This window comes from Stenella coeruleoalba (assembly GCF_951394435.1).
Source record: "Stenella coeruleoalba genome assembly, chromosome: 6".
NCBI lineage: Eukaryota > Metazoa > Chordata > Mammalia > Artiodactyla > Delphinidae > Stenella > Stenella coeruleoalba.
The window spans coordinates 50,431,916-50,459,563 of record NC_137151.1 but is presented as its reverse complement, the minus strand read 5'-3'; the positions used below and the strand labels follow the sequence as shown (position 1 = coordinate 50,459,563).

At 41.4% G+C, this 27,648-nt stretch overlaps 1 protein-coding gene across 6 annotated transcripts in view; it reads right to left on the bottom strand.

Moving 5' to 3' along the window:
* Positions 1-27,648, bottom strand: part of FMNL2 (formin like 2) — a 304,570-nt gene that overhangs the window by 180,048 nt on the left and 96,874 nt on the right. The window lies entirely within an intron of this gene.

Below are 27,648 nucleotides of genomic sequence, written 5' to 3'. Positions count from 1 at the left end.
CAACTTGGAAAATTAAACCTTCCAAACAACTTAAAGTTACATTCCTTGCCTCTTTAGACATGAAAGGGAGGTCTCTTATGTGAAGCCAAACATTCTCTAACACTTCCACAGAACAGGGTTTGGTCATACCATGAGAAATCAAGGACAAGGCCAGTTAACTGTTAGTAGGAAGCCAATCCCTCACTTTTAAAAAACAATTACATTAACAGCTTTCATTAAAAGAACATGCGGCTCTAAAGTTCCAGCTCTGTTCCCACTTTCAAATGAGAATTGTATTCATTACAGTTTCTCCAACTAGATGTCAAATTAGCTAACTGAACTCTTGAGTCTTCCGTTCACATAATAACCAGAACGTATGATTCACTCCTTCCTGGAACTGTATATGACCATTATAATCACTTTGATTCCATAATACAATTCAAATGCTGCATATAAATCTGAAATTAAGCCTGCAAGGGGAATCTAGAAGTGGCACTGTGAGAAGACTGTATTATAAAAACCTTTACTGGCAAGACTGTATTCATTATGGCCATAGGAGGAAAACAGGTTCATAGGGATTGTTTTTTCATTATAAAGTATTATCTACAGTTTCTAATCTAGAAAAAAGAAATTTTCAATCTCCTTTATCAATAATATTTCCATCTTCACCAGCTTTTCCTTTGCTTTCTTAACACCTAAGGAAAATGTCTTGATTGTAAACTATGGTTGACAAGACATAAACAGCAACCTTTCAAATACTTTCATCTAAATCTTCAAGCAATGGGCTAAGAAAACAGCCAATCATAGTGACTGATATTTATTGACCAGTTACTACATAACAGACCTGTTCTAAGGGAGATATATATCATGTGAGATTAAGGAACATGCTCAATTCAAACCATGACTGAATAAGCAAAAACGGAAATAGAACTCAAGTCTCTCCACTTTCCAAGCATATGCCCTACACACTGCATTATTCTGCCTCAGATACCACCTACCTATCAAACAGCCACCTTCATCCTCTATGAGAGGGATGGGAAAAGGCTATCGTTAAAGCTAAGAGTTATTCACATCTACCTGAAACTTTTAAAGTAATAATGCAGACACAAAGCAAGGGTAAGGGTAGGAAAGAGGAAAGAAACAGACAAATTAAGTCATTCATCTTCAAAAGCTTATTAGGAATAAACTCTCATCGGTAAATTCAGTGTCTCGATTTACTGCACTCTTTCAAATCCAACAGCAGGTAACTAATCTGAAAATTCAGCACAGAGCCAAATGTAAGGTGTCACAGGTTCACTGTGGTTCTCTAGGATGGTGCAGTGCTGCTTCAGGATATCCTTTGGATGTAAATACTTCTCCCATTTTACAATGGAAGAAATTCAAGGACTGAGACATTAATAGCAAAAAAGATTATGACCAGAAAAAAAAGGAGCAGGAAACATTAGAACACATATTTTCTGACTTTAAATTGCATGATCAATTAAGCATAGAATTTGAAACCGTTGGTCCCTCCAAGAGGAGTACAAGGACACATGAAGTTCAGCACTTCCCCCCCCACCAGTTTGACCAGCCACTGGGAACCCAGGCAAAAGGAGCTGAGGCTATGAGAGTGCGTGGGAAAGCTCAGGAAGGGTGGAGAATGAGAGAGAAATGAAATGGGGAAGAAGGTGGCGTACAGGGCATACAAACATTTAGAGGGCATGTAGAAAAAGACATACTGACCAAGACGGCTAAAAAGAGTAGTCAGAGGTAAAGAGTTATTGAGGAGGGGTAGGGAAACAGCTCTGCATCATCACTTAGGGCGTATGGCTTCCCAAGGCAACACACTCAACTTTGATTCAAGAGACACTGTCTACCTGCCTCCTAGGTGTCACACATGATAACAAGGAGGGCTGAAATAGCATGTGTGTAGGGATTCTCAGATCACAAGAGAATTGGTGAACAGCAGGGGAGAAGGTGGGAGAAGGCAGAAGAGGCTGGCAAGAGGCTGGCCATGACAGCTTCATACATTTAATTGCCAAATCGGGTCAAAGGGAAGGAAAAACAAATCAGGTGCTACAGTGAAATTCAGCTCACAGCAGAAACAGGAAACTCCTCTTAACCAAGAAAGTAATTGATTCATATTAAATTTCTTCACCTTAATTTTATTACAGGATATTCCAAGTGGTAATTTATTCAAAAGGCCATAAAGCATTATACATGTGATGTCTAGCTTATTATGTATCATTATTATGTCATTTATATCCTAAAATAAGACACCAATTGCAACAAAAGTCATCAGGTTACATTAGCTCTCCCCACTGAATCAATACTCTCAGACAGCTCCCACCAACAAATTACCCATTCAGTAATTATCTTTCAAGCACTTGCATTAGCAAAATATTATTCTATAGAGGAGCGTTCACATCTATGCTCCAAAAGAGCACTGCCAAGCAGAATTATAATACGAGCCACATATGGAATTAAATTCTCCATTACCCACATCAGAAAGTAAAAAGGAAGTGAAATTGATTTTAAGAATAATATTTTAGATATGTTGCTTTAAGCAAGGCAGATCATTTCAACATGTAACCATATAAAAGTTATTAATGAGATAATATGAAAAGAGAATGCAAAATTTGTTTTCAAAATCCTGAGTGAATTTTACACTTAGAACACATTCCAACCCAGAGGCTAAATTTTCATCAGATATACTTGATTTATGTTTAGATTTCATAAAACGTACAGTTGAAAAAAACAGATTCACATACCAAAGTTGTTCCAAACATAAAGTTTTCCATTAACTGAACTGGGTATCTGTTTTTAAATTTAAATTGTTTAAAGTGAAATAAAATTAAAACGTTTGGTCTTTATTTAAACCAGCCTCATTTCAATGCTCCGTAGCCGCATGAGGCTACCGGTTCCTGAACTCGATAGCATAGCTCTAGATCCGTGCAAACTTACTCTTGAGGAAACCAGGCAGGAATCTCATTATATATCAGGGAAAGTTGTTTCTAATAAAAGTCCTCGAGGGAAGTAATGAAGTCAGAATTCTGCAGAATCTCTCAAATAAAGACATCACTGTTAAATTAAAGCCATGACTATTCTCTGTTTTCTCATTCAGGGGCTAAATCAATTCCTTGCATGATAACTTGAGTTAGCAATTTAAGAGTAGCAGTTCAGATCTGAGGGGAAGCATGGGCTCTGGAGTCTACTGCCTGTGTTTAAAATCCAGACCACTAGCCATGGGACCTTGGGCATGTAGCCTAACCTCTCTGTGTCCTGGGTTCCTCACTGGGAAAATGGAATGATGATGATGATGATGATGATGATGATGATGATGATGATGATGGTGATGATGGTGATGATGATGATGATAGTATCCACTAAAGAAGGTGATTTTGAGGATTAAATGAGCTAAAACACATAGCTGAGCACAGTGCCCAGCACACATTAAGAGCCCAATAAAAAAATGCTATTGATTTGCACCACCTTCCACCAAGAAGTAAAGCACTCTCAGAAGTAAAGTGCTAAACCCATTGCACATGCACATACCATACACACACTGGAAAAAGACTACAGCTCGCTCGCTATCAAAATGCCAAGCAGAATAGACCCTATATATACCGTTAACAACTTCCACAAAATAACGTGTACACAGACAGTTCCTGAAACAGTGTACACAATCAAAACAGGGTGCACAGGATCAAAAAAAGATGCAGCATAACTACACAGACATGAGTCACTGGAGAAGCTCTGTCAGCCTTCCATCTGCAGAAAAGAGGGAGGCAGGGAAGAGGCAGGAGAGTGGGAGAAGTACCGCTTACCAAACAGAACAAACTAAATTCCAAGTGTAAGCACATGTGGTCTTTATTAAGTTTGAGGAGTCTGGTTACATCTATTTTGAGATTTTTGTGTTTCTGTAATTTCAGTTTGCCAAAAGGAATGACAGTCCATCAAGAATTACTGATGAGCAGGTTTAGCACATAGAGAAATATTCTGGCACTTCCAGGAAAAAAGAGGAGGGCAGTGAAGTGGATGGGCAGGGTCCATGATCTCACCTCTTGTTGAGAAAAGAAAAAGAGACAAATTACCAGGAAAAAAAGGAGACATGAGATTTTACCCAGACACCAGGCTTACTCAAGGGTTAAGGTAAGGTGGGTGTCAGTCCAGGGAAGAAATAAGTACAGGGGTGACGACAAGCACGCTACCGCTTCTCTCATGACAGGAGCAGCCCTACCTCACTTGGCCCCTCTGGCTCGAAGTGAGGCTTCCCAGGCTGGAGGAGCAGGACGAAGAAGAAGGAATAATCCTCTGCAGCGCCAGCAACTTCAGAGACACAACGCGAGCAGTCTGATACTCAGGAAGAGAAGCCACAGACTCAACGGCACCAACCCAACTCTACAGACAGATGTGACTAGTACTGCTGGCCTCCTGTTACAGCACCTCAAGGGAACAGCAGATGTTGCTGTTTCTTTGGATCAAGCTGAGAACAGAAGATCTCTTCTATCAAGTACAAAGGAGGAAATCTGTACACATTTATAATGCTTTAGATATGAGTTCAGGAATACCACAGTTATCGGACTGTCTGCTCCACCACCTCCTCTCCCCACTGCCCCTCAATGCTAAGGAATAGTTGAGGGGTCTTACGTGGGAGAAGGACAAAGGGGGTCAAGTGTTAACAGAATGGCCCAGGGCCATTTTCATTTCATGAGGTGACTTCAGCTCAACACTTGAACTCCACTTACTGGCCGGACTCTCAGTTTGATGACTCAATCCCAAGTGGTCCAGACTGTATCTACCATTACTTAGAGATACTCAAGTGGTAACTGGGGATAGAGAGGCTATAAATGGTGAAGGGAGAAAACAGAATTCCAGACTCTTCTTCGAAATCATCTCAGTCTAAGAAAATCCCGAAGAAATTAAGTTTCACTGGTAGTGAAAACGTTTTCTTCAAGATAAGGTGGTTTGCAGAACAGGGAGTCACCCAGAGGCTGGTCCAGCCCCGGCTCACTGAGGGGTATCTCCTCCCTCACCACAGGCAGATGGCACACAGGGCGGCCAGACGGAGGTGTCAAATGACAGGAGTCAGTCAGGGCTCACAAACTGTAAAGTGCTGTGTCGTTTTCTAGGCTTGCTTGGGTATTGCCTGTCCTATTTCGTAGAGAAATATGCTCGTTCAGATTCTTCCAACTCTATTTTCCTCCTTTGTCTATTAGGAAACTAAGGCTCAGGAAGACCTAGGTCATGGGACTAGTTAGGATAAAACAATGATTAGATCCCAAGGTTCCCAAACCCTTGTCCAGTGCTTCTTTCCACAACACCAAGTTGCTTCTTGAAAACAACAAACCATAATACTCTATTTAGCAACCTTCCCAGCAGTCATTCTGGTCCCTGTTACAAACCCTCATCTCCACTATTAACTGATGCTTTCATCAAGGACAGTCTTCCAATCATACCTGTATGTTCCCAGAACAGAAAGGAAATTCCAGGGAACCCCTTTCCTTTGCTGTGGGTACAGGGCCACTAGTGTCCTGGGGCCCGGGCATTAAGATAAGTTTGTTGACATCATTCTTCCATGGAAGAAATGTGGCCTCTCAAGAAAAGCAAGTACTTCCAGTCGACGATGCTGAGCCTTCTGCTCCCTACGCAAGCAAACTGTTTAATCTGGGCAGCAGGAGGATAGATCCATTGTCACAATCTGGAATAATTCCTGGGGTTGAAGTTAATAAACAAGTCCTTAAAGAAAGAGGAGCAAAAACAATCAACATAGAGTGCTATATTTGAACTCATACCTAAGAGACTCATTCAGGACACTAAAAGGGCCACATGTCTCCCCTTACCTCCATAAATTCCTTCCTATCTTATGACTTTATCCCACTTTAACCACTTTGTTCATGCAGCCTGCTGATCTGGAACATTCCAGCAGTATATTTCCAAATCTGGCTAGCTTTGCTCTTGGGCTCCTCTGTACTGCCTACCACATACAGAATAATACGCAAGGTTTTCCCCTACTCTTGTGGTACATTCTCCAACACACCAGGCTGCCTCATACCTCAGTGTCTTTGCACATGGTGCTCTTGCCTCCGAAAATGCCCTGTCCCACAAGTTTAAGGGGAAACCTTTTCAAAACTCTGCTCAACTCCACCTCTGTGAAGTCTCCCTGACTGTCCTGACGGAGTTTACCACTTGCTCTGGGCTGTGAGCCCTCACTGCTTCTTGTTCACTCTTCTGTGCTAGTACTGATCACACTGTTACACAGGTCATGGAGGACTTCTCTACTAAGCTGTAAACACAAAGAGAGTAGCAACTGTGGCTCTTTTTTAACCTTTGTACATCTTGTGCCTAGCAGAGAGGAGCTAGATGAGTTTCTAGCAAATAAGGTCGTCTTCCCAATTCTATAGGCTTCCTGAGGCCGGGATAAGAACACTTTTTTGCATCCCTCACAGAACTGAGCACAAATGTCAAAGGCATAAACAGCAACTGCATGCACATGCTAGTGTATTTCTCTACAAAATAGGACAGGCAATACCCAGAGCGGCTCTTAGGGAGATACTTTTCAACCCCACTGAACTAGAGGACTTAGCATCTGAACATCCTCCTCGTGGACCGATCTGTTTCTGCTTCATCCGTGCTAACTCATTTTACACTCAATAGAGTCTGTGCTAAGATCCAAGGTTATCCTCTAGGGGCAAGGACAGTGAAATGGAAATAATAAAAGCTCATCAACAGACGAATAGCAGGGGGAACCTTCTAGAAAGTGTATTCTGCTCCCTTTTCCCCCAAACAATTTCACTGGAGTAGACAAAGTTGAGTTCATAAAGATGCATTCCCAAGGAGCGACAGAAACCTTGAAAATGATCATACCCAGTGAACGGGAGCCAAATAAGAAATGTCTGCATCAAGCTTTTAGAAAATTTATAAAGCTAAAAGAAGAACATGTTTAAAGCTAGCCAAAGAAGAAGATAACAAAAGGACTGGGCAATCAACTACACTCCAATAAAATTAAAAAACAAAAAGGACTTGGCTTAAAGCAAAAGAGAGGGGAAAGAAAATACATACAGTATTTGAACTTTAACCATCATAGAAGGCAAGTACCTAATTGTAGATTTAAAATACCCTTCTCCAAGGGCGAGGAGCCAGAGAGAATGGAAAACAATATTCAATTAGTTATTAACTAATTCAATTCAAATTAAATTCTGGATGAATGGTACTGGTATCTCCAAGGATCCCTATTAGAAAAAGCTGGAGGGAAGGGGACAGTGTGAAAGCTGCCTTTGCACAGCAAGCTCACTGCTCGTAAAGTCTGAGCCATATGAAGAGCAATATTTTCTAAAGATGCTTTTATCCACATTTTACTGGAGACTGAGGAAACAGCCACCATCTATTTCAAGCCTAAGTACAGGAACTTCAAAGTCACTAATGAATCTTGCCACCTCTTGGTACCACTAATATAGAACACAGTAGACACCCTATTGAAGGCAAACTGCACTCAGGCCACAAGGGTATGACTTAGTTCTCTGGAGCAGATGTTACCGCAGGCTTTGGAGCAAAAGCACCTCGGTTCGAATCCCATCTCTGCCTCTCCTAAGATGTGTGACCTTGGACAAATCACTGAATGTCGATTTCTTCAATAGTAAGATGGGGTAATAAGCTCTATCTCCCAAGGCTGCTGTGAGGGTTGACTTAATTCATCTCTGGAAAATGAAAAATGCTCTTTATTATCTAAAGAGAATGAAGGAAAAAAATATTTTACTCTCATAAGCATTTCAAGGACAATTTATAGAAGTATAAATAGTCTTTCATTCACGGCAATGACATTTTTTTTCATAGCAATCCTTTAAGTTATAAAACAGGCAGGTTTGATAATTCCTGTTCTGGCAACTAGAAATCAGATGCACCAGCTAACTAACTGGCTGGCTTAAGGTCATCAAGCTCATATGTTGTACTAGGAAAAGAGCAGAGATCTCCCAACATCCAGCACAGTGCTCTTTAGAGGATCATGAATCTGTTGGACTACAAACATCCAATTGTTAATGAGATTTTTTTTCCTAAATATCAAAGGAAACATTCTTTATAAATCTAAGCACAAGGGCTCTATTATGAAGAGAGAGAAAACAAGTCGTGAATTGGAGGAAGCTGGATACTCTATATTGCTCTGCTCATGTGGCGGCAGAAACACAAGATACAGGTTCAAGACACAACATTCGCGCCCCCCCCCAGCTATGTGACTCTCAGCAAGTGAGCTAACTTTTGAGTCTTTTTATTATGCAAATGGGAATCACTTCTGTTCCATCTAATGCACAGGGTTTTGTATGATCAACAAGGAGTATATATTCCATAGTCTTAGGAACCTAGAAAATACCAGGTACTGATTTGGTTTCTTCTTTATTTGTGCTTGTTTCTAGCAAACTTATGTATGATATGAAGAGAAAATAGATTTATATTGCAAGCACAGATCTGTTCCTAGGGAGCTTTGGAAAGTTCTAATAACTAGGTCACCTACACCAATTAAATCAGCATGTCTGGATGTGGTAGGTGAATACAGGGGTTTTTTTTTTTGCAAGATCCCCCTGTAATTGCAATGTGCACTAATGTTTGGCAACCACTGGTCTATGCTGTTCCCCACTCAGTAATGTCTTATCCTTTTCTCACTGCCTATATTAATTCATGCTCATTTATGAGACTTTAGTGCAGCACTATCCAATATGGCAGCCACCAGCCCCAAGTGGCTATCTAATTTTGAATTAATTAAAACTAAAATATAGTTTCTAGTTGCATTGCCACATTTCAAGTGTCCAAAAGCCGCACAGGGCTAGCGGCTACCTTACTAGGCTGTGCCTACCTTACTGGGCTGTGCCAATATAGAGCATTTTCATCATAGAAAGTTCTATTGGACACCACTGCTCTAGCCCACACTTCTCTTAATTATCAAATACAAATACACAGGAATTCATTTTTCTAACTACATACCATCTGCAATTATTTAAGTATTGAACGTGTATAAAGTCTTGTCTCAACATCTAAATCTGTGCTGTCCAGTACAGTAGCCACGAGCCACATGGGGCTACTGGTGCTTGAAATGTGGTTAGAGGGACTGGTGTACTGAACTTTTAATATTAATTTTTAATTCAAATATAAAACAGATGTTCACTTCAGTTACTGGGCAACTTTAGTATGTGACTGTACTTTTTCGACTCTGCATTTTGTGGTCTAAATAAAGATCAAGTATTTCCAGCAAAAATTTAGCATCCAAACTGAGATGTGCTTTAAGAATAAATCAAACACCAGATTTTGAAAAGTTAGTATTTTTAAAAGAATGTAAAATCTCATTAGTAATTTTTATACTGAGTACATGTTGAAATGATAATATTTTTGATACTGTGGGTTATATTAATACACAATTAAAATAACAAAAATCTGGATTTTTAACATTATTAATTTTACCTGTGTCTTTTTTATCCTTTAATGTGGCTACTGGGAAATTTAAAGTTATGTGGTTCACATAATATTCCTATTGTATAGTTCTGTTCTAAATTATCAATTCTTTGAAGGCAAGGATTACATTACTCTTCTCTTATTCTCTACAGAGAGTGCCATTGTGTGGAGGAAAGATATTACACAAATATTGACTCAATTTAATTCAATACTAGGCCAAAATACCTTGATCATTCCTAAGTTTGGTTATACAGGAGTGAATTTTAACTGTGAGCTTTGTGTCAAAATGCAGATTTCCATCCAGAAGAAACAGTGTATGCAGGAATGACTTAGTGATAACTTCCTTCAGCCTTTCATTTTATTTCATCTAGAAGGACACTGTACACATAATTGCTGCTTTAAAGAAAAAAGAAACTGAAGCATTTGAAACCAAACAATTGCATTAATTATCAGTATTTTAATTTAGCTCTAGATGCACAGCACATGCTCCTCCTTGCCCCTGTTATTCCCACAGGGTTATTAGTTCAGTCAGAATCAGAAATCATCACAGAACCAACTGAAGAGGAAATGACCATCAGATAGGCAAATGAGCCCACTGAAAAAAGAATGAATTTTCACGACTTACTCAATTTATGGAATATTTTTAAAATTTAGATAGCACGTAGAGAACTGGCTTAAAATGAATCAAAACTGTTATTAAAGTGCCTAGCCCAATTCATCTTAAAACACAGCTCTTTTCCATTAAACAAAAGACAGTAATATAAATGCTTCTGTTTTGTCTGGTGACTAGGGAAGCAGAAGGAAATTTTGGTAATTTCCAATTCAAGTATATCACCTCTGTGACAGCTTCCAGCTCACAGAAACATCTGTTATTTTTAATTCTGCCTATTCTGATCCAGGTTAAATTCATTTAATTATTTATAATGGGTAGACTCCTATTATAATAGGAACTCTAAAATAGTTTAGAGCTCTACTCTCAATAAAAATTGATGTCTTCCCTTTCTGCCATAAAGTTGATAGAAAATTAATGAGAAGTAGAACACTGAAAGAAACAAAAAATATTTTTGCTTCATTAGCTTGTTAATAGTTTCAGTTTATGCTATAAGATCCCCCAAAATGGGAAAAGGCAAAAATCAATTTTTGTAAAATAAATCCGTTCATTGGATTTAAACTCTCCAGGAGGTCTAGGAAATAATGTAAAATAACAAAGACTCCATTCCAATCTTAACAAAAGCAGAAATTAAAATCATGGCATATTCATGAACGGCCTCATTCCAAAAATGCTTGGTTCAGTGGGAATTCAGATTTTTGGGTATTCTTTGCATTCCAGGCATCAAGAAGAACTAGTGATCAGAATGGGCACTAAAAGCACACAGTTCCCCCTGCATATTCCCATGAATTAGCCATCTTTCCTTTTTCAAATCTTTTCCACAACAAAATTTCTGCTTTTGATACATCATGTTAGGTCCCTGAAACAAAGACAAGCAAATAAGTAATAAAGTAAATCTAGAGGTATGGCAATTTTGCCATGTTAACAGGTTATTTCCAAATCACAACTGTACTGTTGATCTTACCCATTTCCAACAGGGTGCACAGACTGACTCTCTGTCCATCACTGAACTTTCCAAAAAGATGGTGCAGTTTGGTGCCCTTAACTCTATTACACACTTCCCACAAGACCCTCTCTTTCTCTCTAAACTCACCTGCAGAAAACTGGCATTCATTTCCACAAAACATCATCATCTCCCCCTACAAGGACAACATGACGTCCACCGCTATGAGAGGACAGATCATTCACCCCCGCTCTCAAGGAGTTCCCAGCACGTGTTGCATGTGGGCTGCCTCTATCATCACCCACAGGGTCTGTTAAAAAGCCAAACCCCTGGGCCACAACCCAAGCCATTCAATCAGTCTCTCAGGGCGAGTCCCAGGACGCTCGCTTTCTAACAAGCACCCTAGGATGACTAGTCTATATGGGAAGATCAAATGCACTCACATAAAAGTTAAATAATAGTAATTATGATAAACTCCAAATGTGGAATAAAGATGATCAATGTCACAGGATTTTATAGGAAGGATGGGCAGAGATAAAAGAGGGTAGTCTGGTTTGGCACGGACAACTCAGGCAAAGGCGTGGAGTCAGGAGTGTGTAGAATGGAACAGGGGATAGAGGGCAACGGCAAATAAACACATCCAACCAGAACAAGGAGTTCTTGCTCAGGACCAGGATGGGAAGGGGTGATTAAGGACCTCCTGTGGAGTGACCTGAATGTCTGGCCAAGGAGTATATTCTGAGCCAAGGAATGACCTACCAAAGAGGACTGTCTAGCAATTATGGCAGTGGTGTAAAAGCTTGAAGGAAAATTAATCTGGAGGCCCATTCACCCTGGTTAAGAACCACAGGCACAGTAGAAAGAATCCAGGCCTCCTCTTCTCGTAGACAAAGACGTCCACACTCTCATCCCCAGAAATTGTGACTATATTACCTTACATGTTGAAAGGGACTCCGAAGTTATGATTAAAGTTAAGGACCCTGAGTTGGGGAGATTATCTTGGCTTATCTGCATGGGCCCAATGCACAACATGAGTGCTCAGAGTTAGAGAATGTTTCAAGGCTATGGCCAGAGAAACAGAGAGATGGCAGCACGAGAAGGACTCAGACTGACATTACTTGCTTTGAATATGGAGAAACATGGACAACTGGAAGAGGCAAGGAAACACGTTCTCCCCTAGAGCCTCTGGAAGGAACACGGCCCTGCCAACACCTTGATTTCAGCCCAGTGACATCCACGTCCGACCTCTGACCTCCAGAGCTGTAAGATAATAAACTTGTGTTGTTTTAAGACAGTTAAGTCTGTGGCGATTTGTTACAGCAGCAACAGAAAACTAATGCATCTTTTGATCCTTTTTTCTTACCAAGGCCTTCACTATATACCATCCTCTCAGGCCTATACCCGCCCACCACAAACAGTTACAGAGAGATCTCTTGAGTTGAATACAGACTCCCAACTCTGTGTAACTGTCACTAGTTTTAGAGATTTTTAAAGTCACAGGTGTGAGGAAGGGGCAGTTAGGCACCACTCTAGTTCATGTACCTTCCCCTAATATCAGCTTTAAGACTTCTTCCTTAACTACAAACAAGATGAAAAGACAACCCTCAGAATGGGAGAAAATATTTGCAAATGAATCAGTGGACAAAGGATTAATCTCCAAAATATATAAACAGCTCATGCAACTCAATATTAAAAAAACAAACAACCTAATCCAAAAATAGGCAGAAGACCTAAATAGATATTTCTCCAAAGAAGACATACAGATGGCCAAGAAGCACATGAAAAGCTGCTCAACATCACTAATTATTAGAGAAATTCAAATCAAAACTATAATGAGGTATCACCTCACACCAGTTAGAATGGGCATCATCAGAAAATCTACAAACAACAAATGCTGGAGACGGTGTGGAGAAAAGGGAACCCTCTTGCACTGTTGGTGGGAATGTAAATTGATACAGCCACTATGGAGAACAGTATAGAGGTTCCTTTAAAAACTAAAAATAGAACTACTATACGACCCAGCAATCCCAGTACTGGGCATATACCCAGAGAGAACCATAATTCAAAAAGACACATGCACCCCAATGTTCATTGCAGCACTATTTACAATAGTCAGGTTATGGAAGCAACCTAAATGCCCATCGACAGACGAATAGATAAAGAAGATGTGGTACATATATACAATGGAATATTACTCAGCCATAAAAAGGAACGAAATTGGGTCATTTGTAGAGACGTGGGTGGATCTAGAGACTGTCATACAGAGTGAAGTAAGTCAGAAACAGAAAAACAAATATTGTATATTAACACATATATGTGGAACCTAGAAAAATGGTACAGATGAACTGGTTTTCAGGGCAGAAATTGAGACACAGATGTAGAGAACCACCAAGAGGGTTGTTGGACACCAAGGGGGAGAAGCGGCAGTGGGTGCGGGTGGTGGTGTGATGAATTGGGAGATTGGGACTGACATGTATACACTGATGTGTATAAAATGGATAACTAATAAGAACCTGCTGTATAAAATAAATAAAATTCAAAAAAAATTTTAAGAAAATGAAGATCTTCAGAATCAAGAGAAAAAAAAGAAAAAGACTTTTTCCTTTCTGTCACTTCTCCAAAAACAGTGGGAAATCTTGGAGCAATCCATATCACTACAATTACGGTAATGTTTAAAAGCATCTGTGTTGAATGGATAAAGAAGTTGTGGTATATACAATGGAATATTACTCAGCCATAAAAAAGAATGAGATAATGCCATTTGCAGCAACATGGATAGACCTAGAGATTATCATACTAAGTGAAGTAAGTCAGACAAAGATAAATATCACAGATATCATTTATATGTGGAATCTTAAAAGATGATACAAATGACCTTATTTACAAAACAGAAACAGACTCAAAGACACAGAAAACAAACTAATGGTTACCGAAGGGGAAAGGGGTGGGGAGGGATAACTTAGGAGTTTGGGGTTAACAGATATACACTACTATATAAAAAAAGATAAACAACACAGGGAACTATATTCAGTATCTTGTAATAACATATAATGAAAAAGAATCTGAAAAAGAATACATGTAATCGAACCACTCTGCTTACACCTTTAACACATTATAAATCAACTATACTACAATCGCTCAATCAATCAATCAATAAGCAAGCATCTGTTCATGTTTGTCACCCCATTTTATCATGGGCTCCATGGAGAACTGTGCTATATTCACCTTTATTTTGCTCAGTCCTAGCACAGTGCCTAGTCTATAGTATTTGCTTAATGAATAAATTGAGACAAGTCTTAAGTTCTCAAAGTTACCTCCTACCCTATCCAACTCTGACAGCTTCTTCATTTCTTGCCCACAACTCTTCTAATTTATTTCAGATATTTACCAGACTCTGATTAATAGCCAATTCCATTCTTTAGGCACTAAAAGCTACCTTTAATCATAACCAAAATATGTTAGCAAGTAAACAGTGTCACTCAAAAATATCTTAATAACGAAACCACCATCAAATGGTATTCCCCACTGGCAAGTGCTTTCAAAATCACCACTTCTCTCTAAATTCTTTGTAGCAAGAGTAAGCTGAAGGGCATATTATATACAAAGGAGTCTTGACTCAGCACATTCTCCAGAACCTAGTGTACACACAATGTATTAAATGCAACATTCTGGTATTTCTTCTTATTTCTGACTCGTTGAAGGGTAAGTTAAGAGATGGAGCCACTCATTTATTGGACTTCTTCAAACCTCATTTACCAGATCTATGATTCTAAGAAATGAGGTTAATGAAGTCTTCCTCTTTCTATTCATAGGATAGTTGGAAAGAAAATTTGATTAATACAGGAATTTACCAAAGAAGCAGATCTACAGGGAGCTTAGATAAAGAAGAACAAAGTTCCTGGCTCTCTATGTTCCTCATCTCAAAACCTTCCCTTCCTGCATTTATCTAAGTTCTGCCTTTACATTCAAATGCATCAATCAATACATATGATGCCCCAAAATACAGGGAGCCTACTGGGCATTATCCAATGAAGAAAACTATGACATGAAATATACCGATGGTCCCCCTCCCAGTGATGTCCCCACCTTCCAAGGCCCAATCTTTTAAAGCACTAGCCTCATTTTCAAACACAAGCTTCCCTCTCTGCTATACACTAGCTGGAACTCTCCTCTGGCACTCCCACCAGTGTGCTTGCCCTCATTTTCCGTCTACAGATTTGCTTTAACACCATCCTTTCCTTAAAAGAACTTCATCTGATTTGATCCCATTTCCTTATTTGTTTTCTCTCCCTAAGACCTTGTTCCTCTTGCCTTTAAAAGGTAGTAAACCCCCACTCCCATCCCTTTTAAATGCACTTTCCTCTCCGCTTCATTTTTTTTCTTTTCTCACTGCCTTCTGGTACAAGGTTTCCCCTGACCCTCCCTCCTGGGCCTCCCTTCTGGCTGTCCATATAAAAGGAGGGTTGTCTCCCCACTCCAGGGGTCCCCTCCAGGGAATCTCATCAGAAGAGAAAAACCTTTGAGGTGGGCTTTGAATACCAGGCCCTTTGTGTGCAACAGCTTCTACCCCCATATCTAGGGGGTATCTAGGGACTCCCCACAAAAACTTGGAGAATCTTAACCATCTCTCTACTTCAAAGGGAGGTATCTGGATAGGGTTTTCCCACCCTGCAGTAGCATGGGATGCAAGCTTCTACTCAGGGAGCTCCTTGAGGGACACTGCTTCTTATGTCCCAGTAGAAACAGCTACAGGTGGGGAGTGCTTCCCCCCCATCCCGGGGTCAGTTCTTGCTCTGATTAATTCAATGGCATTAACACCCACCTTAGGTCTCTTCCTCATGCACGCTGATTAAAGTTCCAATCATTCAGTGGCCCTTGAAGACAGGGAGGCTGAGCTTAATGAAAAGCTCCTGGGATCTCCTTAATGCCCACATTCTTTCACAGCAAGCCAGCAGTGAGCAAATCTGTGTGGATGGCAGCAGCAGCAAGACAAAGTTTGTCATCTGACAAGGCTCAGAAAGCATCTGCAGTCAAAACCCAGCTTTTTCTGTGCCTTTTGCACTCTGTTACCTGTGATCCCACAGGATTTTAACGGTTCTTTTTCAAGTGAAACATTACACCCACCCAAAGAGAGATATTTTCAGCTTGATGTGTGAGGATTTTCACCTAGGTGTCTCCAAGAACTAGTGATAAGTCTACGGTCTTAAATTTAATACAAGACCAAAAAAGATTACGAAAATACTGAAAATGAGCCGTCTTTATCAGTTTACTGCATATCCTCTATCCCAGCTACAAAGAAAAAACCAACTCTAATATTATTAACTTGTTCATTTCCTGCCACACCGTATCTGGGCTACTTAAGCTTTCTTAAGTATTTTTCATTGCATTTTCCTATTGTTCAAGTTTTTGAAACCATTTTCTTGGCTACTGGAGAGCACATTTTAGACATGTGTAGGCTCTAATTCTGTTCCCATGCCTTGTCTCTTTGTTACAAAGAATCTCCCTTTTCACTTTCTGCTCCTAATGGCTCTATCCCCAAAGAGAGCATGCAAGGGACAGAAGGGCAGACCAGTCTAAACTAATCGATAACCCACACGGATCATTCAGATCTTCACCTTCCACACTCCTGACCCACCCAGCTAACCTTCAATGCAAGCTGCTCAACCAGAAGCAAAACCAGAAGATGAGTTTTAACTCCTTTTGTTTGTTTCCTCCTCTAACAAAGAGGCTCATAAGCAGTAAAACAGAAAGCTGGGCTGCAGGGGAGGAAAAGAACAAAACAAGCATCCTGCAATCGACAAACTGGACTGTCCCCTCCTCTGGGAGGAAGGGCTGATGATTCTAGACACCTACCCCTCCCCACCAAGTGTTAATAATACCCAGTAATTCACCTTTCAAGCGCGATAGAGAAAGCTCTTTTAAAATATATACATAAGGGTTATTTCTTAGCAGATGGCTCCTAATTAAGGAGTCTATTCATGATCACACGGTGTCAGCCAGGCCCCAGAATCCAATCCTGACCTTTCATCCCGCCATATTTTCTTCCTAATCCTGCCCCACACTGAGGCTAAGCTCTAGTTTATACTTGGACTGAGCAGCTGAGTACCCAGCCCTGCTGCTTCCTCGGCCTGGGATCAACCACTAATTGCAGCTCACCTGGCACAACACCCCTCCCATCTGGTCCCCACAAACGTCTGCAAAGACAGCCCTGGGCTGGAGGCAGACCCTCCTCTGCACTTAAAACAGTTGCTCCGTTATTTCTCCCACATCCTCAAACTGCCCCTCACCTGAGAGAGAGAGAAGTAGATACGTGTGTACGTGTACGTGTGTGTGTATGTGTGTGTGTATATGTAGAGAAAATATATTCTAAAGGGCCCATGTGGGAACGATATGAGCAGTCACATTTGTCCCATTACAAAAGTGCTTTTTAAAAGACTTTTTTTTTTTGCACAAATTCCTACCAACCCACATTTGTCTTTGTAAAGAAGTTTTTGCTCCATCAACCCACTGCGTAGTGGCTTCTGCCCACAAAAATAAAGTGGCAGCCTGGCTTTGTCCTCCAGTGGTGACCCCCAGGAGCAAAACATGTGTGAGAGAGACAGAGAGACAGACAAACCGACCGACCGTTCTGAAATGTGACCAAAGACAGGAGGGGCACTGGGCACAGAGGCTGCCTTCTGCCAGCCTTTCTGGTGGTGCTTCTGGTGGTTCAATGAGCCATGCTCCTGAGAATCTGATTTCAACGATCAGAGATTTTCCTTCGCCGTCTGCCAGCCCCTTAACCATCTCTGAGGACGTGGAGAGGAAAGAAGATCCTAACACCTGGAGCGACCAACACAGCAAACCTCTTCACTGAGGAGTGAACAGAGTGAAGGGCACAGGGGAGCCCTACACTGGGTCAAGGGACCATGGGCACTGTCCTGACCTCAGAAATCGATGGTCCAGAGACTTCAGATCAAGGCTGGGGAGCGCACTGGCCAGAGTCCTTCTGGGTTGGGAGGAGATGGCCAGTGGCCTCTGCTTTCCCGACTTCGTGGCCCAGTGCCTCTGATCCCATCTTCCTCCCTCTGCCCACTCCCGACTTGCCCCACGCAGGCCTAGGCTCAACAATAACGTGAGGATACATTTAGCCCCAAATTGAAAGTTCAGCCTGCAGACAGAAGTGTCTGATGGCTGTGCTTCTTCCAGACAAGTCCCTAAAAGCCACGTCACTGTGTTAACGCACCGAGTGTCTGAGAGTGGATTCTGCAGGAAGTCTCTGAGCTCAGAATCCTGGCTCTATGCTTACTAACTATAATACCTTGGGCAAGAGAGTTCAGCTCCGTGCCTCAGTTTCCCCATCCATACGATGGTACTAAATAATAGCACCGACATCCATCAAGAACAGATTGAATAAATTAATATGCATAAAAGCCCTAATCACAAAAAACACTCAATAAACATGAGCCCATGAACTGGAGAACTGCGAGCGATTTGAACATAAACATACAATGTATTTTGGAAGCTTAAGAAAACAAAATGCCAAAAGTCAAAGTTAGCACCTCTGGCAGAATACGGGAGAAGACGCAGCATTTTCGTAGTTATCTGATCCCATGGTTTGCAAACCTTTTTTTTTTAAGTCCTGGAACATTTTGTTCAACAAAATCCTACTCCAAGTTCAAAAGGGAGAACAAAAGTGAAGCTGCTCCAGCTGAAGCTGTGAGGAGGCGGGTAGTGAGAACGACAACCTGGGAACCCAGTGGCCCAGCCACATCCGAGAAAAACCTTTGAAAACCTTCACCGTAGGCAATGGACACACAGGGCAGGGACCAGAGCTCATGATCTTGCCCTGGTTTTTGGCATGACAACAGTCAATGATTTTGAAGTGTGGAGCAAAGAGGTAAGAGGTTGAAGACAGAGACGGGCTATGACCTTTTTGTGAGAGCTCAGGCAGGAGACAGTGAAGTCAGGCAGAAGAGGAGACTCCGGGCTGACTTATTCAGAAGTGGGGTGGGGAAGGAGGACAGAGAAAGGGGGAGAGCTGAAGATGACTGCTTTCTGGCCTAACTCTAGGTATGTGTGTGCTATGGGATGTTATGGATATGAAAACTGACCAATCACTTTTTAACAGGAAAGTTTTAGGGGAATGGTTTTTTGAATCATCAATCTAGTTAAAAGCAGAAAAGATTTGGGGTCTTCATCCTTAAATAGAACACCAACACGTGTAACTAAAGTTTCTAGCTGTCGTAATTACAATATATGGAAAGCGTGTAGAACCTTAAGGTACTATCCAATCGATTCTCACTGTAGAATACCACAGAAGTAAAAATTTAAGCTAGTCTTGTCTTCACGACCTCACTAGTTTAAAGTAAGCTTGAGTTCTTAGTAAACCTTGCTTTCAGCTTTTCTAATATCTTCTCTTTCCTATCAACACAAAGCAAAAAAAAAAAAAAAAAAAGTGACTTTAACTGCGAGTTCTGATTAACACAGGTCTTATGTATTTGGTTTTGAAAGGTAGATAATCATCTGTGGTATATTTGTCTAATTGTTTTGCTAAAGCAAATACTAAAATCAGTTTTTACTCCCTGAGCACTTAGTCATTGAAACGCCTCATGGGGCGTTTTTCAAGAATTAGATTATTTCCACATGGGTAACTGAGAAAGAGCTACAGCTATAGAGGCCTTAAAATTAGAGGAAAGAGTACAGAAGTGGCAATGGGTAGATATGGAATAGGGTATCACTCAGCCTTGAAATATGTTTGAACGAGGAAAAGTCTACACCTGGGCGGTGATAATTCTTTAGACCACTGTAGGAAAATACAGGGATTTTAGGTGGTCTATTAAATGTGCTTTAGCAAATAGGTTCGACACCGTATCAGAGAAGCTTCTTCTATGAGCAAATTTCATTTTTAAAGCCTTTGGATTTTTAAATGACTGCCTCTATTCTAAAAAGCCACAACTCTTTAAAAAGTCTATTTGCACTAGGTGACCAGGCAATTAAAACAAGACCTAAGTAAGAACATTTGCTCTGTGCAACCCCAAAGTCCCACCCAAATGGTGTGGACTTCACTGGAAGGTTTTCCCTCAGCTCTAGAAGCTAACAGCAGGTAATTTCAAACATCTGAAAGAGACATTTACCATGAAAGTCTTGATGGGTCCTTCCCTGCAGGGCTGGGAGCCCCACCAGTCCTGCCATAAAACTACAGATTATTTGGGGAGCAGGGGGTGAAGAAAGTAACTAATTGGGAGATTGGGATCGACATGTATACACTAATATGTATAAAATAGATAACTAATAAGAACCTGCTGTATAAAAAATAAAATTTAAAAAAAAAAGGAACTAAGAAATCCTACACTTCTTAATTAATTTTGCAGAAATCTTTAAGATGGTAGGGAAATCCTGAAAAGGGATCTTATATCCCAAAGCCTAGGAGTGAAGAAAAAAGAGAGAGAGACAGACAGACAGAGACAGAGACACAGAGAGACAGAGAGAGAGAGAGAGGAAAAAGTAGTACCAAGCAGAGAGTCTGCTCCTTGCATATAACCATGGATTAAGCTTAAAGGTTACACACCTAAGAGGCCTCCTGCAATAAACATCCCATCATTCAGGAGAGGGAAACCAAACAGTGAAACAAGAAAGAAAAGAAAGAAAGAAAAAAGGGAGGGAAGATATATGTCTATAAAATAGATGGCATCAGGGTGAGCTGTGACAAAGCGAGAGAGATGCATGGACATATATACACTACCAAACGTAAGGTAGATAGCTAGTGGGAAGCAGCCGCATAGCACGGGGAGATCAGCTCTGTGCTTTGTGACCGCCTGGAGGGGTGGGATAGGGAGGGTGGGAGGGAGGGAGGCGCAAGAGGGAAGAGATATGGGGACATATGTATATGTGTAACTGATTCGCTTTGTTATAAAGCAGAAACTAACACGCCATTGTAAAGCAATTATACTCCAATAAAGATGTTAAAAAAAATAAATAATAAAACATATCCACTGAAGGATCAAAAAATAAATAAATACAATAAAATAGACGGCATCTAGTCCTTTCGAGCAACCAAGAGGCACAAAGCATTCACAAAAAGAGACACATTTGACAGCCCCCCTCTGGTGCCCTTGACTGGTGAGTTCAATGTTGAACTTGACTACTGAGTGCCATCTGACCCAACGACATCGAGGCTTCAATGTGCCGTTGTCAGGCACAGGTCTTTCGTTTTTTTCCCTCACAAAGCTAAAGAGCAAGGCTTAAAAGCACTAAACAATTCTGTATTTCAGACTCTTCAAGGAACAAGAGCATGAGAGAGAGAAAATCTAGACACGTGCATTGAATCAGTTATCTGGGGGCAAGCTAATAGATCTTATCAAAGGAGCACTCCCCAAGGATCTACTTTTTTCAAAATTTTTTCTTATCCAAGTGGTCACTGACATACTTCTAAATTCATCACTGAAAACAGGGCAAGGCTTCAAGAGAATTGCACAGCCTAATACCGAGGTGTTCGACAAATGCTTTGGTGAATGCATCCAGGCTCCGAGAGCATGCTCAAGGTATAAAAGGTTTCCTCTTACATCATACTAAAAAACCCCAAAAAGAGGAAACCCCCAAGAATTGTACTCCACGTTTTGCCTGTCCTTCCAAGATCAGTCAAAAGAAGGAGAGGTTTCTGAGCAAACTCCTGGTCTTGTTGGTTTGACTGAGGGGCAGTCTAGGCTTGTTCTGACAATTCACATTTCGTGTCCCTGGGCGATTCTTTTATGTTACTCTTGTATGAACATTTCTAAAACTCCATGCAAGAGACAAAGGTGCCACGTCCTTTAAAACACACACACACATACACACATATCAGGCCCAGACAGGTATTAACACTTGTTGACTAATGCTTTGCACACTCCCTTAGAAGCAGCTCCATAAAAGAGCAATACAACCAACAGTATTATCCAAAAGTATGAAATCAAGCAATAAATACTTAAGCACCAAGGACTCCTGAAACAATCAAATACAGAACAGCCTTTTTGTTATTGTATGTTTTTTTTTTTTTTCCAAGCTCCAAATGCTAGGTGCAAAAATCTCTGCTGCAAAATATTTATTTGAAGCAGCTCCCTTACAGATGAAACGGTGTGTTTCAACGAATTCAACAGGTATAGGAGAACGTCTAGAACTGCATTTACAACCACTAGTACCACCTGCAGGCTTGGAGGCAATGCCTTATACTGACGAAGATGCCACCTTTGAAAAATTTATTCTCTATAGAATTACAGGTAAATAATAAAACCAAGTAGAGCCTGGAAGTTTTATTAGATTTCACAGATATTTTCTACTGAATACCAGCAGTGTCAGGTACTTTAAGAGATATCCCACTGTTATACACAGGCATACTACCTGCGTTAATTGGAAAACAAAGGTGATGCACGTGTCATAAAAAAGCAAATGAATGCTGAATTATGTGGTCCAAGTACAGAAGACAGTCAAAGAAAAGGGAAATCACTGGAGAGAAGGAGGGAGAGGGGACAGGGCACTACTTACGGGCAGTAATTGAGGCAGAGGGTGATATGGCCTGAACTAGGGGGTGAAGGTGATGAGGGATAGAAATGGGATGGCAATGCATTAAAGGGACATTTCAAGTGGGGAAAGATGGATGACAAATTGGCTATATCAAAGGGAAAGAGGAGGCCTAGGTTATATACTATAAACTGGCATGACACTCACGGCTACTTTATAAACCACTTCTTATAATTATCGAGATAATTTTAAATACTCAACTCCAACTATCATCTAGTTAAAGAAAATCTAAGACCATTTCCTAAACCAAAACCAAGTTGAATTTATTCATACAGCCTTTTGAAGATCAAGAAAAGTCTTAAAAAAAAAAAACTCTCCTCTCCTCCTTCAGGGTATCATCACTCTACTGGAAAAATGTAAAGCCAGCCATCCAAGAAGGCTTAGCTGCCTACAAACTCCTGTGATATGATCTGCCACCACCTCTCCTCCTCCCCCACTTCTTTTTAAAACTTTTCAGAAGTTTACCTTTGTCCAAATGAAGGAAAACTCTGACACATCAAAGTGAGCACCACTGTGCTGGGGATGTATATTTGTAAAAAGAGTTATCTATGGTGGTGTGCAGAAAAATTAGCAAGGGTGTGGTTCCCCCTCCTTAAATACCACACACACACACACACACACACACACACACACACACACACACACACACACACACATGAAGTACCTCACTTATCTGCAGTTTCTTTGTTAATGATGGTCTTTAATCCCCTACACTGCAGCAACTGCTATTCTCTTCCATTTAAATTAAAATTTTACTCCAGTTGAATTCCCTAGAGGAAAACCAACGAACTACTTTTCATTTTCCTCTTCAACTATTCACCTGGTACTTAATAAAAATGCTATATTTAGCTTCTCTAAGAGCATTTTTTCTTATTATGTAAAGTTGCAAACAATCACAGAAGTAGAGAGACTAGTGCAGTATACCTCACCTCCATGGCCCTTCTACAATCGTCAACAGTTTTCAATTTCGTTTCATCTACCCTCCCTCACCCAGTACTCTAAAGAGAATTTCAAACAGCATGTCATGTCACCTGTAAACACCTCAACATGTATTACGAGAAGGATCTTTTTATAAGCAATCATCCAAAAGAGAATGCTTAATTATAGAAACTTATTTTATTTGATGGCATTTCTGATTATTAAAAAATTACTATCATTTGCTTAAAAATAAAGGTTACTGGTTAAAACAGGATTTTAGGGACAGTTCATCTGAGCCCAGTCCAGCCAGCCAGAATGAATGCAGAAATCATTCACTATAACGCCAAGTATGAACTTGGCAAAAACAAAATTACACTCTACATACACCATACACATGGTCTAATTTCTTACAAGGTTAGAATATGAATTAATAAAGCTGGAATGAAAACCAAAGTCTGTTCAAGGCTGGAACTTCCCCAGAAGGCCATTGTTTCAGCCACTGTGGCAGCTCAGAAAGTGTCATGAGTTAGCTTGAAAGGTGAGCTGTGCTGATTTGGAAAAAGGATCTAGTGTGGGTTTGCGGGGAGGTACTAGGCTGCTTGTCAACTAGCTGACCAGGGCCCTGAGGACGGGCTGATGGCATTGCTATCTGTATTAATAAGTTGAAAACTAAATGCTGGAAACAGGTCTGCAGTGGTGGTCCTCCCCAGACCAGCAACAGCAGCACCTGGGAAACTTGTTAGAAAAGCAAACTCTCAAGCCCTAACCAGACTTACCGAATCAGAAACGTTCAGGGCCCAGCAACCTATGCTTTATCAAGCCCTCCTAACGATTCTGCTCTACACCAAAAATTTCAGAACTGCTGGCCTAACATGGTGGCCACTAAGCACATGTCACTCTCTCACTTTAAATTTAAAGTAATTAAAATTAAATGAAATTTAAAATGCAGTTAGCTGTGGCTACCATATCAGCACAGATTATAGAACATTTCTACCATCGCAGAAAGTGCAAACGGGCAGCAATGGCCTAGAGCATTTAAACTGAACTTTAATTTATAACCTATAGATTGCAATGGCTTCTCTAATTCTGAGGGACCCAAAAGTGAAATTCTGAATCTGGCTGGATCTCAAGAGCCTATAGCCTCCAGGTATCTATTGCATGACTGGATTCCACAGTGGAAACATCAAGAGAATTGGGGTAAAAAGGAAAGCATGGTGAATGTTGCCTAACTTGGCCACATAGGCCAGGTCTGGGTCCATGGAAAACAGATGTGGCTACAGGCAGCTGCCGAAGCTACTGTTTTCACCAGGCACTTTGTGAAACACAGACTGGAGCAAGCAAAGCTCTTTGGTTCTTTAAAGAGATGAGACTCTGACATACCGGGACCAAAGGTATCCATATAAATTGGCTCTGTCAAAGTTTTGCAGATAGGGATTCAATGAGACTCCTGGGAGGTTTCTCCGTCCTCCAGAAAGGCCCCTGCAGCAGCAGCAGAGGTGAGAAACCTCCCTCCAGTGGCTTTGCCAGAGGATAACATGGCAGGACTGTTTGTGTCTCTGTCCTGATCCTCCTAAACCCAGTGCTGTCTGGCTTCTGCCTCTTCCCAGTCATTGAAAAATCTAGGTCATGTGTGTGTCTAGCACAGAGCCTGACCCCAAACAGGCTCAGTCAACACTGAATGAATGCATGGGGGACTTCCGTGTGGTTAATCAAATAGACCCTCCTCAGTGCTTACCTTCCTGCATTCCCAGCAGCATTTGACATCGTTTCTACACCCCTCCCTCCTGAACCACATTCATCTCTTGGCCTCCAGGAGAGAAATCAGTGCACACCTCTGCGGGGTTTTTTTTTTTTGGCGGTATGCGGGCCTCTCACTGCCGTGGCCTTTCCCATTGCGGAGCACAGGCTCCAGACGCACAGGCTCAGCGGCCATGGCTCACAGGCCCAGCCGCTCCGCGGCATGTGGGATCTTCCCAGACCGGGGCACGAACCCGCGTCCCCTGCATCGGCAGGCGGACTCTCAACCACTGCGCCACCAGGGAAGACTCACCCCTGCGTTTTTTCATCTCTCTAGCAGCTCCTCATCTTCCTCCGCTAGCTTTCCTTGATTACTGTGACCCTCAGGGTTCTGTCCCAGGCTCTCTTCTCCATACTCATTTTCCTACCGATCTCGTCTACTCCCATGGGTCAGCTCTCAATCGCACACTGATGACTCCCAAAGCTGTATCAGCAGCGTCACTCCCCTCTGAGCTTAAGGCAGCATCCCAGCAACCGATTCAGATGCCTCAAAGGCACACAACCTCATCACCATCCTGCCCCTTGACCGCCCACAAAAAATCCGATCACTGTATGCTTTCTAGTGAACGGCACCACCATCCACCTGGCTGCCCTTGTGAGAAACCCCGGGCTTCAAGCTTTTCCTTCATTTCCCATATGTAAGCAATCACTCTCTCTTAAGCATCTCTTGACAGACCGTCTTCTTCTCTTCATCCCCATATCCTTATTTCTCACCTGAAATAGTGATACAGCTTCCAAATTGTTTTCCCTGCGTCCTGTCTTGCCCACCCAGCCCCATTCATTCCCATTTCAGTCTGAGTGGTCCCTCTAAAAGGATAATTCTACAAGTGGGGTCCTCAGACCAGCAGCAGCAGCACCTGGGAACTTGTTAAAAATGCAAATTCTCAGGCTCCACCCCAGACCCACTTAATCAGAAACTCTGGGGGTGAGGCCCAGTAATCTGTGTTTTAATAAGCCCTCCAGGAAACTGTGACGCACGATAAAGCTTGAGAACCACTGCTTTAAAATATCGATCTGCTTACGTCACTTTCCTCATTGAAAGCCTCCAGTGGCTTGTGACTGTCCCTACAATAAAGATCAATTCTTCAGTATCATTTATTGTAAAAACAATTACCCTCAATATGAGAACTGAGGGGTAAACAGGGACTTAGACAAATGAACAGATAATCGGTCAGCCTACGGGTGGGGGTATGAGAAAGGTATTCCTGGCAAAAAGAACAGCATATGGAAAATAACTAGAGAGAGGAATATGGCACACTGAGGAAACTGGTAACACGTAGAATGATCAAGAGATGAGGCCGAGAGGACTTCCCTGGTGGCGCAGTGGTTAAGAATCTGCCTGCCAATACAGGGGACATGGGTTTGAGCCCTGGTCTGGGAAGATCCCACATGCCAGGGAGCAGCTAAGTCTGTGCGCCACAACTACTGAGCCTGCGCTCTAGAGCCCACGAGCCACAACTACTGAGCCCATGTGCCACAACTACTGAAGCCTGTGCACCTAGAGCCCGTGCTCCGCAACAAAAGAAACTACCACAATGAGAAGCCCGCGCACCGCAACGAAGAGTAGCCCCTACTCGCTGCAACTAGAGAAAGCCAGCGCACAGCAACGAAGACCCAATGCAGCCAAAAATAAATAAATAAATTTATTTAAAAACAACAAGGTAAAGGCAGTTTTTCTTTGATTCCCACCTTCTGAGAAGTTTACATTTCAATTACCTCTTTGGCTAGTAAAATTTAGCCGTATTTCAGATTTAAGTAAACAAGAATTTAATAACCTTTCCATAATAGCATTTTATCATTCCCATAAAAGTAGTCTCCTATCTCTGGTGGGGAAAGACTCAAGAAAAGTCTTCAAAGGTAAAGAATGAAAACCTGGGCTTCCCTGGTGGCTCAGTGGTTAAGAATCTGCCTGCCAATGCAGGGGACACGGGCTCGAGTCCTGGTCTGGGAAGATCCCACATGCCGCGGAGTAACTACACCCGTGAGCCACAACTACTGAGCCTGCGCGTCTGGAGCTTGTGCTCCACAACAAGAGAGGCTGCGATAGTGAGAGGCCCGCGCACCGCGATGAAGAGTGGCCCCCGCTCGCCGCAACTAGAGAAAGCCCTTGCACAGAAATGAAGACCCAACACAGCCAAAAATAAATAAATAAATAAACTTTCATTTAAAAAAAAAAAAAGAATGAAAACCTGTCAGCATCTTCTACATGCAGATTCTCCCCTAAGGACTCACAGCTTGATAAAGAATGTATTCTCCACATGGCTCTAAGTGTAACAAATTATTCTTTTTTGTTTGTTTTTTAACCACAAAGTTAGTCATTGTTGTGAACTACAGATAACATATCAAGGAGGGCTTCTGAAACGGATGTGACAAGAATTGAATCCTGTAAAGACAGTTTCAACTTGACCTTCCAAGAAAACACTTTTTACTTTAAGGCAAAAGGAAGAAT